Below are 15,520 nucleotides of genomic sequence, written 5' to 3' on the forward strand. Positions count from 1 at the left end.
AGCTTCATGCTAATTCATGTTAGCATCATGCTAGCTTCATGCTAATTCATGTTAGCATCATGCTAGCCTCATGTTAATTCATGTTAGCATCATGCTAGCTTCATGCTAATTCATGTTAACATCATGCTAGCTTCATGTTAATTCATGTTAGCATCATGCTAGCTTCATGCTAATTCATGTTAGCATCATGCTAGCTTCATGCTAATTCATGTTAGCATCATGCTAACTTCATGCTAATTCATGTTAGCTTCATGCTAGCTTCATGCTAATTCATGTTAGCATCATGCTAGCTTCATGCTAATTCATGTTAGCATCATGCTAGCTTTATGTTAATTCATGTTAGCATCATGCTAGCTTCATGCTAATTCATGTTAGCATCATGCTAGCTTCATGTTAATTCATGTTAGCATCATGCTAGCTTCATGCTAATTCATGTTAGCATCATGCTAGCTTCATGCTAATTCATGTTAGCTTCATGCTAATTCATGTTAGCATCATGCTAGCTTCATGCTAATTCATGTTAGCATCATGCTAGCTTCATGCTAATTCATGTTAGCATCATGCTAGCTTCATGCTAATTTATGTTAGCATCATGCTAGCTTCATGCTAATTCATGTTAGCATCATGCTAGCTTCATGCTAATTCATGTTAGCATCATGCTAGCTTCATGCTAATTCATGTTAGCATCATGCTAGCTTCATGCTAATTCATGTTAGCATCATGCTAGCTTCATGCTAGCTTCATGCTAATTCATGTTAGCATCATGCTAGCTTCATGCTAATTCATGTTAGCATCATGCTAGCTTCATGTTAATTCATGTTAGCATCATGCTAGCTTCATGCTAATTCATGTTAGCATCATGCTAGCTTCATGCTAATTCATGTTAGCATCATGCTAGCTTCATGCTAATTCATGTTAGCATCATGCTAGCTTCATGCTAATTCATGTTAGCATCATGCTAGCTTCATGCTAATTCATGTTAGCATCATGCTAACTTCATGCTAATTCATGTTAGCATCATGCTAGCTTCATGCTAATCATGCTAACTTGATGCTAGCTTCATGCTAATCATGTTAGCTTCATGCTAGCTTCATGCTAATTCATGTTAGCATCATGCTAGCTTTACGTTATTTCATGTTAGCATCATGCTAGCTTCATGCTAATCATGCTAACTTGATGTTAAATCATGCTAGCTTCATACTTAAACATACTAACAGCCAGATAGCCTACTAAACTAAACTTCTGTCAAACCGTTTTTAACGTTCAGGCCAGGCTTTGTCAAGCCAACATAAAGTTTGTCAACAAACTTTTCTATCTAGTTATTATTCTTCTTCTTATATCTGGACACTTTTTCGGCACCTAACTCGTCCCGCACGGTTTGCCGTAGTCCCATGAATGAGGGCTCAAATTGACCGGTTTATTGAGGAGAGGTGTGCTATGACTTTTATAAGGGATCGGGTGCACGATTTTCGAAAGGGGGGCGAAAAACCACCCAAAAAATCCCATTGACTTAACATTGCGCCCATTTTTGACGGGTCATATCTCCGTTCGAGGATTTTGTAAAAACATGTGGGTTACAACATTTGAAGAGGGTGGTAGACTCTGTAAGAACATACATCACATTGGGGTGTAAGTTGTACCCCTGGGGTGTAAGAGGCACCCAAAATTCCCCATTGACTTATAATGGGGCAGGAAACATGCCCATATAAGGGAATAAAATCGTTCCTGATGGGATATCTTTGCTTTACAGTGTCGTAGAGATAAGTGGGTGGGCTCATTTTACTCGGGCATCCAATCAGTGTCTCAGGATCATCTCAGAGCTATTAAGCCACGCCCCTAGCAACCACTTTTGAGCACCCTAGCAACATCTCCCATAGACTGCCATTATAAAATGCCCAGATGGATATCTTTGCACCACAGTGTCATAGAGACATGGGGGTGGGCTCATTTTACTCAGGCATCCAATCAGTCTCTCAGGATCCTTACATAGGTACTAAGCCACGCCCCTAGCAACCATTTTTGAGCACCCTAGCAACATAAAATTCAAACAGTTATATCTCAGCATCCGAACATCGTAGAGACACGGGGGTTGGACCTTTTGACTCGTGACTCAGAGTGTAATCATTATGGGATGCCAACTTTTTCCCTAGCAACCAAATACAGTACCCTAGCAACAGAGTAAACAAAGCCTTATATCTCCGCATCAGAACATCGTAGAGACACGGGGGTTGGACCATTTGACTCGTGACTCGGAGTGTAATCATTATGGGATGCCAATTTTTTCCCTAGCAACCAAATACAGTACCCTAGCAACAGAGTAAACAAAGCCTTATATCTCCGCATCAGAACATCGTAGAGACACGGGGGTTGGACCGTTTGACTCGTGACTCAGAGTGAAATCATTATGGGATGCCAATTTTTTCCCTAGCAACCAAATACAGTACCCTAGCAACAGAGTAAACAAAGCCTTATATCTCCGCATCAGAACATCGTAGAGACACGGGGGTTGGACCGTTTGACTCGTGACTCGGAGGGTAATCATTATGGGATGCCAATTTTTTCCCTAGCAACCAAATACAGTACCCTAGCAACAGAGTAAACAAAGCCGTATATCTTCGCATCAGAACATCGTAGAGACACGGGGGTTGGACCGTTTGACTCGTGACTCAGTGTGTAATCACTATGGGATGCCAATTTTTTCCCTAGCAACCAAATACAGTACCCTAGCAACAGAGTAAATAAAGCCTTATATCTCGGCATCAGAACATCATAGAGACACGTGGGTTGGACCGTTTTACTCGTGACTCGGCGTGTAATCACTATGGGATGCCAATTTTTTCCCTAGCAACCAAATACAGTACCCTAGCAACAGAGTAAACAAAGCTTTATATCTCCGCATCAGAACATCGTAGAGACACGGGGGTTGGACCATTTGACTCGTGACTCAGAGTGTAGTCACTATGGGATGCCATTTTTTCCCCTAGCAACCAAATACAGTACCCTAGCAACAGAGTAAACAAAGCCTTATATCTCCGCATCAGAAAATCGTAGAGACACGGGGGTTGGACCGTTTGACTCGTGACTCAGAGTGAAATCATTATGGGATGCCAATTTTTCCCTAGCAACCAAATACAGTACCCTAGCAACAGAGTAAACAAAGCCTTATATCTCCGCATCAGAACATCGTAGAGACACGGGGGTTGGACCGTTTGACTCGTGACTCGGAGGGTAATCATTATGGGATGCCATTTTTTTCCCTAGCAACCAAATACAGTACCCTAGCAACAGAGTAAACAATGCCGTATATCTTCGCATCAGAACATCGTAGAGACACGGGGGTTGGGCCGTTTGACTCGTGACTCAGTGTGTAATCACTATGGGATGCCAATTTTTTCCCTAGCAACCAAATACAGTACCCTAGCAACAGAGTAAATAAAGCCTTATATCTCGGCATCAGAACATCATAGAGACACGTGGGTTGGACCGTTTTACTCGTGACTCGGCGTGTAATCACTATGGGATGCCAATTTTTTCCCTAGCAACCAAATACAGTACCCTAGCAACAGAGTAAACAAAGCTTTATATCTCCGCATCAGAACATCGTAGAGACACGGGGGTTGGACCATTTGACTCGTGACTCAGAGTGTAGTCACTATGGGATGCCATTTTTTTTCCTAGCAACCAAATACAGTACCCTAGCAACAGAGTAAACAAAGCCTTATATCTCCGCATCAGAAAATCGTAGAGACACGGGGGTTGGACCGTTTGACTTGTGACTCGGAGTGTAATCATCAGTGGATGCCAATTTTTCCCCTAGCAACCAAATACAGTACCCTAGCAACAGAGTAAACAAAGCCTTATATCTCCGCATCAGAACATCGTAGAGACACGGGGGTTGGACCGTTTTACTTGTGAGTCGGAGTGTAATCACTAGTGAATACCAATTTTCTCCCTAGCAACCAAATACAGTACCCTAGCAACAGAATAAACAAAGCCTTATATCTCCGCATCAGAACATCGTAGAGACACGGGGTTTGGATCGTTTTACTCGTGACTGGACATATAATCATATATTGCCCCCCGAAATTTGCCACGGCAAGCACCACTTCACATTTTCTTCAGGAAATGTACCTATCTAGTTATTATTATTCTTCTTTTTCTGGACACTTTTTTCGGCGCGTAACTCGTCCCGCATGCTTTGTCGTAGACCCATGAAATAGGGCTCAAATCGACCGGCTTATTGAGGAGAGGTGTGCTATGACTTTTATAAGCGATCGGGTGCAGGATTTCCGAAAGGGGGGCGAAAAACCACCCGAAAAATCCCATTGACTTAACATTGCGCCCAACTTTGACGGGTCATAGCTCCGCTCGAGAATTTTGTAGAAACATGTGGGTTACAACATTTGAAGAGGGTGGTAGGCTCTGTAAGAACATGGATCACAATGGGGTGTAAGTTGTACCCCTGGGGTGTAAGAGGTGCCCAAAAGTGCCCCATTGACTTATAATGGGCCAGGAAACACGCCCATATAAGGGAATAAAACCGTTCCAGATGGGATATCTTTGCTTTACAGTGTCGTAGAGATACGTGGGTGGGCTCATTTTACTTGGGCATCCAATCAGTCTCTCAGGATCCTCCCAGAGTTATTAAGCCACGCCCCTAGCAACAATTTTGGGCACCCTAGCAACATCTCCCATAGACTGCCATTATAAAATGCCAGGATGGATATCTTTGCAGCACAGTGTCATAGAGACTTGGGGGTGGGCTCATTTTACCCAGACATCCAATCAGTCTCTCAGGATCCTTATTGAGGTATTAAGCCACGCCCCTAGCAACCACTTTTGAGCACCCTAGCAACATAACATTGAAACAGTTATATCTCGGCATCAGAACATCGTAGAGACACGGGGGTTGGACCGTTTTACTTGTGACTCGGAGTATAATCACTGGCCACATCATTGGCCACTCCCAAGCCACGCCCCTAGCAACCAAATATGAGCACCCTAGCAACCCAATAAACAAAGCCTTATATCTCTGCATCAGAACATCGTAGAGACACGGGGGTTGGACCATTTTACTTGTGACTCAGAGTGTAATAACTGGCCACATTATTGGCCACTCCCAAGCCACGCCCCTAACAACCAAATATGAGCACCCTAGCAACATAATAAACAAAGCCTCATATCTCTGGATCCGAACATCATAGAGACATGGGGGTTGGGTCTTTGGGTCATATTAGCTTCATGCTAGCTTAATGCTAAGTCATACTAGCTTCATGCTAGTTTCATGCTAGCTTAATGCTAATTTCATAATAAATCTTGCTAACTTCACGTTAAATCATGCTAGCTTCATGCTATCTTCATGCTAGCTTCATGCTAATCAGGCTAACATCATGCTAGCTTCATGCTAATCATGCTAACATCATGCTATCTTTATGCTAATCATTCTAACATCATGCTAACTTCATGCTAATCATGCTAACATCATGCTAATCATGCTAACATAATGCTAGCTTCATGCTATCATCATGCTAATCATGCTAACATCATGCTAATCATGCTAACATCATGTTAGCTTCATGCTAATCATGTTAGCTTTATGCTAACATTATGCTAGCTTCATGCTAATCATGGTAGCTTCATGCTAACTTCATCCTAATCATGTTAGCTTCATGCTAATCATGCTAACATCATGCTAACATCATGCTAGCTTGATGCTAATCATGCTAGCTTCATGCTAATCATGCTAGCCTCATGCTAATCATGTTAGCTTCATGCTAGCTTCATGCTAATCATGCTAGCTTCATGTTAGCTTCATGCTAGCTTCATGCTAACATCATGCTAGCTTCATGCTAATCATGCTAGCTTCATGCTAATCATGTTAGCTTCATGCTAGCTTCATGCTAATCATGCTAGCTTCATGCTAGCTTCATGCTAACTTCATGCTAATCATGCTAACATCATGCTAATCATGCTAACATCATGCTAACTTCATGCTAATCATGCTAGCTTCATGCTAATCATGTTAGCTTCATGCTAGCTTCATGCTAATCATGTTAGCTTAATGCTAGCTTCATGCTAACTTCATGCTAATCATGTTAGCTTCATGCTAGCTTCATGCTAATCATGTTAACATCATGGTAACTTCATGTTAGCTTCATGTTAACTTCATGCTAACTTCATGCTAATCATGCTAACATCATGCCAACTTCCTGATAATCATGCTAACATCATGCTAACTTCATGCTAATCATATTAACATCATGTTAGCTTCATGCTAATGATGTTCGCTTTATGCTAGCTTCATTCTAATCATGTTAACATCATACTACCTTTACGTTATTTATGCTAACATCATGCTAGCTTCATGGTAATCATACTACCTTCAATAAACAAAGCCTTATATCTCCACATCAGAACATCGTAGAGACACGGGGGTTGGACCGTTTGACTCGTGACTTGGAGTATAATCATACATTGCCCCCAGAACTTTGCCACGGCAAGCACCACTTCACATTTTCTTCAGGAAATGTACCTATCTAGTTATTATAATTAGTGGTGCTTGCATTTATGCAAAGCATCACTATTACTATTCCTCAGGGATATTATTATTATTTTTATATCTTTATTCTTATGTCGCACAAATTTCGGCGCGTAACTCGTCCCACACGGTTTGTCGTAGACCCATAAAAGAGGGCCCAAATTGACCGGTTTATTGAGGAATGGTGTGCTATATCTTTTTTAAGGGATCGGGTGCAGGATTTTCGAAAGGGGGGCGAAAAACCACCCGAAAAATCCCATTGACTTAACATTGCGCCCAACTTTGACCAGTCATAGCTCCACTCGAGGATTTTGTAGAAACACGTGGGTTACAACATTTGAAGAGGGTGGTAGACTCTGTAAGAACATACATCACAATGGGGTGTAAGTTGTACCCCTGGGGTGTAAGAGGCACCCGAAATTGCCCATTGACTCATAATGGGGCAGGAAACATGCCCATATAAGGGAATAAAAAAGTTCCAGATGGGATATCTTTGCTTTACAATGTCGTAGAGACTAGGGGGTGGGCTCATTTTACTCAGGCATCCAATCAGTCTCTCAGGATCCTCACATAGGTATTAAGCCACGCCCCTAGCAACCACTTTTGAGCACCCTAGCGACATAAAATTCAAACAGTTATATCTCGGCATCAGAACATCGTAGAGACACGGGAGTTGGACCGTTTGACTCGTGACTCAGAGTGTAATCATTATGGGATGCCAATTTTTTCCCTAGCAACCAAATACAGTACCCTAGCAACAGAGTAAACAAAGCCTTATATCTCCGCATCAAAACATCGTAGAGACACAGGGGTTGGACCGTTTGACTCGTGACTCAGAGTGTAATCATTATGGGATGCCAATTTTTTCCCTAGCAACCAAATACAGTACCCTAGCAACAGAGTAAACAAAGCCTTATATCTCAGCATCAGAACATCGTAGAGACACGGGGGTTGGACCGTTTGACTCGTGACTCAGCCTGTAATCACTATGGGATGCCAATTTTTTCCCTAGCAACCAAATACAGTACCCTAGCAACAGAGTAAACAAAGCCTCATATCTTCGCATCAGAACATCGTAGAGACACGGGGGTTGGACCGTTTGACTCGTGACTCAGAGTGTAATCACTATAGGGTGCCAATTTTTTCCCTAGCAACCAAATACAGTACCCTAGCAACAGAGTAAACAAAGCCTTATATCTCCGCATCAAAACATCGTAGAGACACGGGGGTTGGACCGTTTGACTCGTGACTCAGTGTGTAATCACTATGGGATGGCAATTTTTTCCCTAGCAACCAAATACAGTACCCTAGCAACAGAGTAAACAAAGCCTTATATCTCCGCATCAGAACATCGTAGAGACACAGAGGTTGGACCATTTTACTTGTGACTCGGCATGTAATCACTAGTGGATGCCAATTTTTTCCCTAGCAACCAAATACAGTACCCTAGCAACAGAGTAAACAAAGCCTTATATCTCCGCATCAGAACATCGTCAAAACACGGGGGTTGGACCGTTTGACTTGTGACTTGGAGTGTAATCACCAGTGGATGCCAATTTTCCCCCTAGCAACCAAATACAGTACCCTAGCAACAGAGTAAACAAAGCCTTATATCTCCGCATCAGAACATTGTACAGACACGGTAGTTGGACCGTTTGACTCGTGACTCGGCGGGTAATCACTATGGGATGCCAATTTTTTCCCTAGCAACCAAATACAGTACCCTAGCAACAGAGTAAATACAGCCTTATATCTCCGCATCAGAACATCGTAGAGACACGGGAGTTGGATTGTTTTACTTTTGGCTTGGAGTATAATCATATATGTTCCCCAGAATTTTGCCACGGCAAGCACCACTCACATTTTCTTCAGGAAATGTACCTATCTAGTTATTATTCTTCTTCTGAGACTAAAATTTCTGCGGCTAACTCGTCCGACAGCTTTCAAGCTACATCCACGAAATTTTCCACGGACATTCTAACTGGTCTGAAGAAGTGTGCTATATCTTTTTGACGGGATCCGACTTACAGAATTCCTAAAACGGGACATAAAACTTCCGAAAAGTCCCATTTACTTAACATTGCGACAAACTTTGACGGGTCATAGCTGCGAGCGAGAAATTTGTAGAAACTTGTGGGTTACCACATTTGAAGAGGCTGGCAGGCACTGTGAGAACATACCTCACAATGGGGTGTAAGTTGTACCCCTGGGGTGTAAGAGGCCCCCAAAATTCCCCATTGACTTATAATGGGGCAGGAAACATGCCCATATAAGGGAATAAAAACGTTCCAGATGGAATATATTCGCTTTACAGTGTCATAGAGACATGGGGGTGGGCTCATTTTACTCAGGCATCCAATCAGTCTCTCAGGATCGTCCCATAGCTATTAAGCCACGCCCATAGCAACCATTTTTGGGCACCCTAGCAACATCTTCCATAGACTGCCATTATAAAATACCCAGATGAATATCTTTGCAGCACAGTGTCACAGAGACATGGGGGTAGGCTCATTTTACTAAGGCATCCAATCAGTCTCTAAGGATTCTTATTGAGGTATTAAGCCACGCCCCTAGTAACCAAATATGAGCACCCTAGCAACATTATAAACAAAGCCTTATATCTCTGGATCCGAACATCATAGAGACAGTGGGGTTGGGTCTTTTGGTCATGTTAGCCTTATGCTACCTTCATGCTAAGTCATACTAGCTTCATGCTAGTTTCATGCTAGCTTTATGCTAATTTCATAATATATCCTGCTAACTTCATGCTAAATCATGTTAACATCATGCTAGCTTCATGCTAATTCATGTTAACATCATGCTAGCTTCATGTTAATTCATGTTAGCATTATGCTAACTTCATGCTAATTCATTTTAGCATCATGATAGCTTCATGCTTATTCATATTAGCATCATGCTAGCTTCATGCTAATTCATGTTAACATCATGCTAGCTTCATGCTAATTCATGTTAGCATTATGCTAACTTCATGCTAATTCATTTAAGAATCATGCTAGCTTCATGCTTATTCATATTAGCATCATGTTAGCTTCATGCTAATTCATGTTAGCATCATGCTAATTCATGTTAGCATCATGCTAACTTCATGCTAATTCATGTTAGCATCATGCTAGCTTCATGCTAATTCATGTTAGCATCATGCTAGCTTCATGCTAATTCCTGTTAGCATCATGCTAGCTTCATGCTAATTCATGTTAGCATCATGCTAGCTTCATGCTAACTTCATGCTAATTCATGTTAGCATCATGCTAGCTTCATGCTAATTCATGTTAGCATCATGCTAGCTTCATGCTAATTCATGTTAGCATAATGCTAGCTTCATGCTAATTCTTGTTAGCATCATGCTAGCTTCATGCTAATTCATGTTAGCATCATGCTAGATTCATGCTAATTCATGTTAGCATCATGCTATCTTCATGTTAATTCATGTTAGCATCATGCTAGCTTCATGCTAATTCATGTTAGCATCATGCTAACTTCATGCTAATTCTTGTTAGCATCATGCTAGCTTCATGCTAATCATGCCAACTTGATGCTAGCTTCATGCTATTCATGTTAGCTTCATGCTAATTCATGTTAGCATCATGCTAGCTTCATGCTATTTCATGTTAGCATCATGCTAGCTTCATGCTAATCATACTAACTTGATGCTAACTTCATGCTAATCATGTTAGCTTCATGCTAGCTTCAGGCTAATCATGCTAGCTTCATGCTAAATCAGGCTAGCTTCATACTTAAACATACTAACAGCCAGATAGCCTACTAAACTAAACTTCTGTCAAACCGTTTTTAACGTTCAGGCCAGGCTTTGTCAAGCCAACATAAAGTTTGTCAACAAACTTTTCTATCTAGTTATTATTCTTCTTTTTCTGGACACTTTTTCGGCGCGTAACTCGTCCCGCACGGTTTCACGTAGTCCCATGAAAGAGGGCTCAAATCGACCGGATTATTGAGGAGAGGTGTGCTATGACTTTTATAAGCGATCGGGTGCAGGATTTCTGAAAGGGGGGCGAAAAACCACCCGAAAAATCCTATTGACTTAACATTGGGCCCAACTTTGACGAGTCATAGCTCCGCTCGAGGATTTTGTAGAAACATGTGGGTTACAACATTTGAAGAGGGTGGTAGACTCTGTAAGAACATACATCACAATGGGGTGTAAGTTGTACCCCTGGGGTGTAAGAGGTGCCCAAAAATGCCCAATGAAAAGTCAATGGGGCAAAATCCCATAGACTAACATTGCGGAAAACTTTGTCAGGTCATAGGTCCGAGTGAGGATTTCGTAGAAACATGTGGGTTACTAAATTTGAAGAGGGTGGTAGGCTATGTAAGAACATACATGAGATTGGGGTGTAAGTTGTACCCCTGGGGTGTAAGAGGAACCCGAAAATTCCCTATGACTTATAATGGGGCAGGAAACATGCCCATATAAGGGAATAAAACAGTTCCAGATGGGATATCTTTGCTTTACAGTGTCGTAGAGATAAGTGGGTGGGCTCATTTTACTCGGGCATCCAATCAGTCTCTCAGGATCATCCCAGAGCTATTAAGCCACGCCCCTAGCAACAATTTTGGGCACCCTAGCAACATCTCCCATAGACTGCCATTATAAAATGCCCAGATGGATATCTTTGCACCACAGTGTCATAGAGACATGGGGGTGGGCTCATTTAACTCAGGCATCCAACCAGTCTCTCAGGATCCTTACATAGGTATTAAGCCACGCCCCTAGCAACCACTTTTGAGCACCCTAGCAACATAAAATTCAAACAGTTATATCTCGGCATCAGAACATCGTAGAGACACGGGGGTTGGACCGTTTTACTTGTGACTCGGAGTGTAATCACTGGCCACATCATTGCCCACTCCCAAGCCACGCCCCTAGCAACCAAATATGAGCACCCTAGCAACCCAATAAACAAAGCCTTATATCTCCGCATCAGAACATCGTAGAGACACGGGGGTTGGACCATTTTACTTGTGACTCAGAGTGTAATAACTGGCCACATTATTGGCCACTCCTAAGCCACGCCCCTAACAACCAAATATGAGCACCCTAGCAACATAATAAACAAAGCCTTATATCTCTGGATCCGAACATCATAGAGACATGGGGGTTGGGTCTCTGGGTCATGTTAGCTTCATGCTAGCTTAATGCTAAGTCATACTAGCTTCATGCTAGTTTCATGCTAGCTTAATGCTAATGTCATAATAAATCTTGCTAACTTCACGTTAAATCATGCTAATGCTATCTTCATGCTATCTTCATGCTAACTTCATGTTAACTTCTTGCTAATCATGCTAACATCATGCTAGCTTCATGTTAATCATGCTAACATCATGTTATCTTTATGCTAGTCATTCTAACATCATGCTAACTTCATGCTAATCATGCTAACATCATGCTAACTTCATGCTAATCATGCTAACATCATGCTAATCATGCTAACATCATGCTAACATCATGCTAACATCATGCTAACATCATGCTAGCTTCATGCTAATCATGGTATCATCATGCTAATCATGGTAACATCATGCTAACGTCATGCTAATCATGCTAGCTTCATGCTAACTTCATGCTAATCATGCTATCATCATGCTAGTTTCATGCTAATCATGCTAGCTTCATGCTAACTTCATGCTAATCATGTTAGCTTCATGCTAAGTTTGTGCTAATCATGCTAACATCATGTTAATCATGCTAACATCATGCTAGCTTCATTCTAATCATGCTAGCATCATGCTAATTATGCTAACATCATGCATAATTCATGCTAATCATGCGAGCTTCATGCTAACTTCATGCTAACATCATGCTAGCTTCATGCTAATCATGCTAGCTTCATGCTAACTTCATGCTAATCATGTTAGCTTCATGCGAGCTTCATGCTTATCATGCTATCATCATGCTAGCTTCATGCTAATCATGTTAGCTTCATGCTAATCATGTTAGCTTCATGCTAAGTTTGTGCTAATCATGCTAACATCATGTTAATCATGCTAACATCATGCTAACATCATGCTAGCTTCATTCTAACCATGCTAGCATCATGCTAATTATGCTAACATCATGCATAATTCATGCTAATCATGCTAGCTTCATGCTAACTTCATGCTAACATCATGCTAGCTTCATGCTAATCATGCTAGCTTCATGCTAACTTCATGCTAATCATGTTAGCTTCATGCTAGCTTCATGCTAATCATGCTATCATCATGCTAGCTTCATGCTAATCATGGTAACTTCATGCTAATCATGCTAACATCATGCTAATCATGCTAGCTTCATGCTAACTTCATGCTAATCATGTTAGCTTTATGCTAGCTTCATGCTAATCATGCTAACATCATGCTAGCTTCATGCTAATCATGGTAGCTTCATGCTAATCATGCTAACATCATGCTAACTTCATGCTAATCATGCTAGCTTCATGCTAGCTTCAGGCTAATCATGCTAACTTCATGCTAGCTTCATGTTAACTTCATGCTAATCATGCTAACATCATGCTAATCATGCTAACATCATGCTAGCTTCATGCTAATCATATTAGCATCATGTTAGCTTCATGCTAATTATGTTAGCTTTGTGCTAGGTTCATGCTAATGATGTTAGCTTTATGCTACCTTCATGCTAATCATGCTAACTTCATGTTAATCATGTTAACATCATAATACCTTCACGTTAATTATGCTAACATCATGCTAGCTTCATGCTAATCATGCTACCTTCAATAAACAAAGCCTTATATCTCCACATCAGAACATCGTAGAGACACGGGGGTTGGACCGTTTGACTTGTGACTCGGATTGTAATCACAAGTGGATGCCAATTTTCTCCCTAGCAACCAAATACAGTACCCTAGCAACCGAATAAACAAAGCCTTATATCTCTGCATAAGAACATCGTAGAGACACAGGGGTTGGAGTGTTTACTTTTGGCTCGGAGTATAATAAGATACTGTCACCTGAAATTTGCCACGGCAAGCACCACTTCACATTTTCTTCAGGAAATGTACCTATCTAGTTATTATTATTCTTCTTTTTCTGGACACTTTTTTCGGCGCGTAACTCGTCCCGCACGCTTTGTCGTAGACCCATGAAATAGGGCTCAAATCGACCGGCTTATTGAGGAGAGGTGTGCTATGACTTTTATAAGCGATCGGGTGCAGGATTTCCGAAAGGGGGGCGAAAAACCACCCGAAAAATCCCATTGACTTAACATTGCGCCCAACTTTGACGAGTCATAGCTCCGCTCGAGAATTTTGTAGAAACATGTGGGTTACAACATTTGAAGAGGGTGTTAGGCTCTGTAAGAACATGGATCACAATGGGGTGTAAGTTGTACCCCTGGGGTGTAAGAGGTGCCCAAAAGTGCCCCATTGACTTATAATGGGGCAGGAAACACGCCCATATAAGGGAATAAAACCGTTCCAGATGGGATATCTTTGCTTTACAGCGTCGTAGAGATAAGTGGGTGGGCTCATTTTACTCGGGCATCCAATCAGTCTCTCAGGATCATCCCAGAGCTATTAAGCCACGCCCCTAGCAACAATTTTTGGCACCCTAGCAACATCTCCCATAGACTGCCATTATAAAATGCCAGGATGGATATCTTTGCAGCACAGTGTCATAGAGCCTTGGGGGTGGGCTCATTTTACCCAGACATCCAATCAGTCTCTCAGGATCCTTATTGAGGTATTAAGCCACGCCCCTAGCAACCACTTTTGAGCACCCTAGCAACATAACATTTAAACAGTTATATCTCGACATCAGAACATCGTAGAGACATGGGGGTTGGACCGTTTTACTTGTGACTCGGAGTGTAATAACTGGCCACATCATTGGCCACTCCCAAGCCACGCCCCTAGCAACCAAATATGAGCACCCTAGCAACCGAATAAACAAAGCCTTATATCTCTGGATCCGAACATCATAGAGACATGGGGGTTGGGTCTTTGGGTCATGTTAGCTTCATGCTAGCTTAATGCTAAGTCATACTAGCTTCATGCTAGTTTCATGCTAGCTTAATGCTAATTTCATAATAAATCTTGCTAACTTCACATTAAATCATGCTAGCTTCATGCTAACTTCATGTTAACTTCTTGCTAATCATGCTAACATCATGCTAGCTTCATGTTAATCATGCTAACATCATGCTATCTTTATGCTAATCATTCTAACATCATGCTAACTTCATGCTAATCATGCTAACATCATGCTAATCATGCTAGCCTCATGCTAATCATGTTAGCTTCATGCTAGCTTTATGCTAATCATGCTAACTTCATGTTAGCTTCATGCTAGCTTCATGCTAATCATGCTAGCTTCATGCTAATCATGCTAGCTTCATGCTAATCATGCTAGCTTCATGCTAATCATGCTAGCTTCATGCTAATCATGCTAGCTTCATGCTAATCATGCTAGCTTCATGCTAGCTTCATGCTAATCATGCTAGCTTCATGCTAGCTTCATGCTAATCATGCTAGCTTCATGCTAACATCATGCTAACATCATGCTAACATCATGCTAACATCATGCTAACATCATGCTATCTTCATGCTAATCATGCTAGCTTCATGCTAATCATGCTAGCTTCATGCTAATCATGCTAGCTTCATGCTAATCATGCTAGCTTCATGCTAGCTTCATGCTAATCATGCTAGCTTCATGCTAGCTTCATGCTAATCATGCTAGCTTCATGCTAACTTCATGCTAACACAATGCTAATCATGCTAACATCATGCTAATCATGCTAGCTTCATGCTAATCATGCTAGCTTCATGCTAATCATGCTAGCTTCATGCTAATCATGCTAGCTTAATGCTAGCTTCATGCTAACTTCATGCTAATCATGTTAGCTTCATGCTAGCTTTATGCTAGCTTCATGCTAATCATGTTAGCTTCATGCTAGCTTCATGCTAATCATGTTAGCTTCATGCTAGCTTCATGCTAACTTCA

This window comes from Misgurnus anguillicaudatus, chromosome 15 (assembly GCF_027580225.2).
Source record: "Misgurnus anguillicaudatus chromosome 15, ASM2758022v2, whole genome shotgun sequence".
Lineage (NCBI taxonomy): Eukaryota > Metazoa > Chordata > Actinopteri > Cypriniformes > Cobitidae > Misgurnus > Misgurnus anguillicaudatus.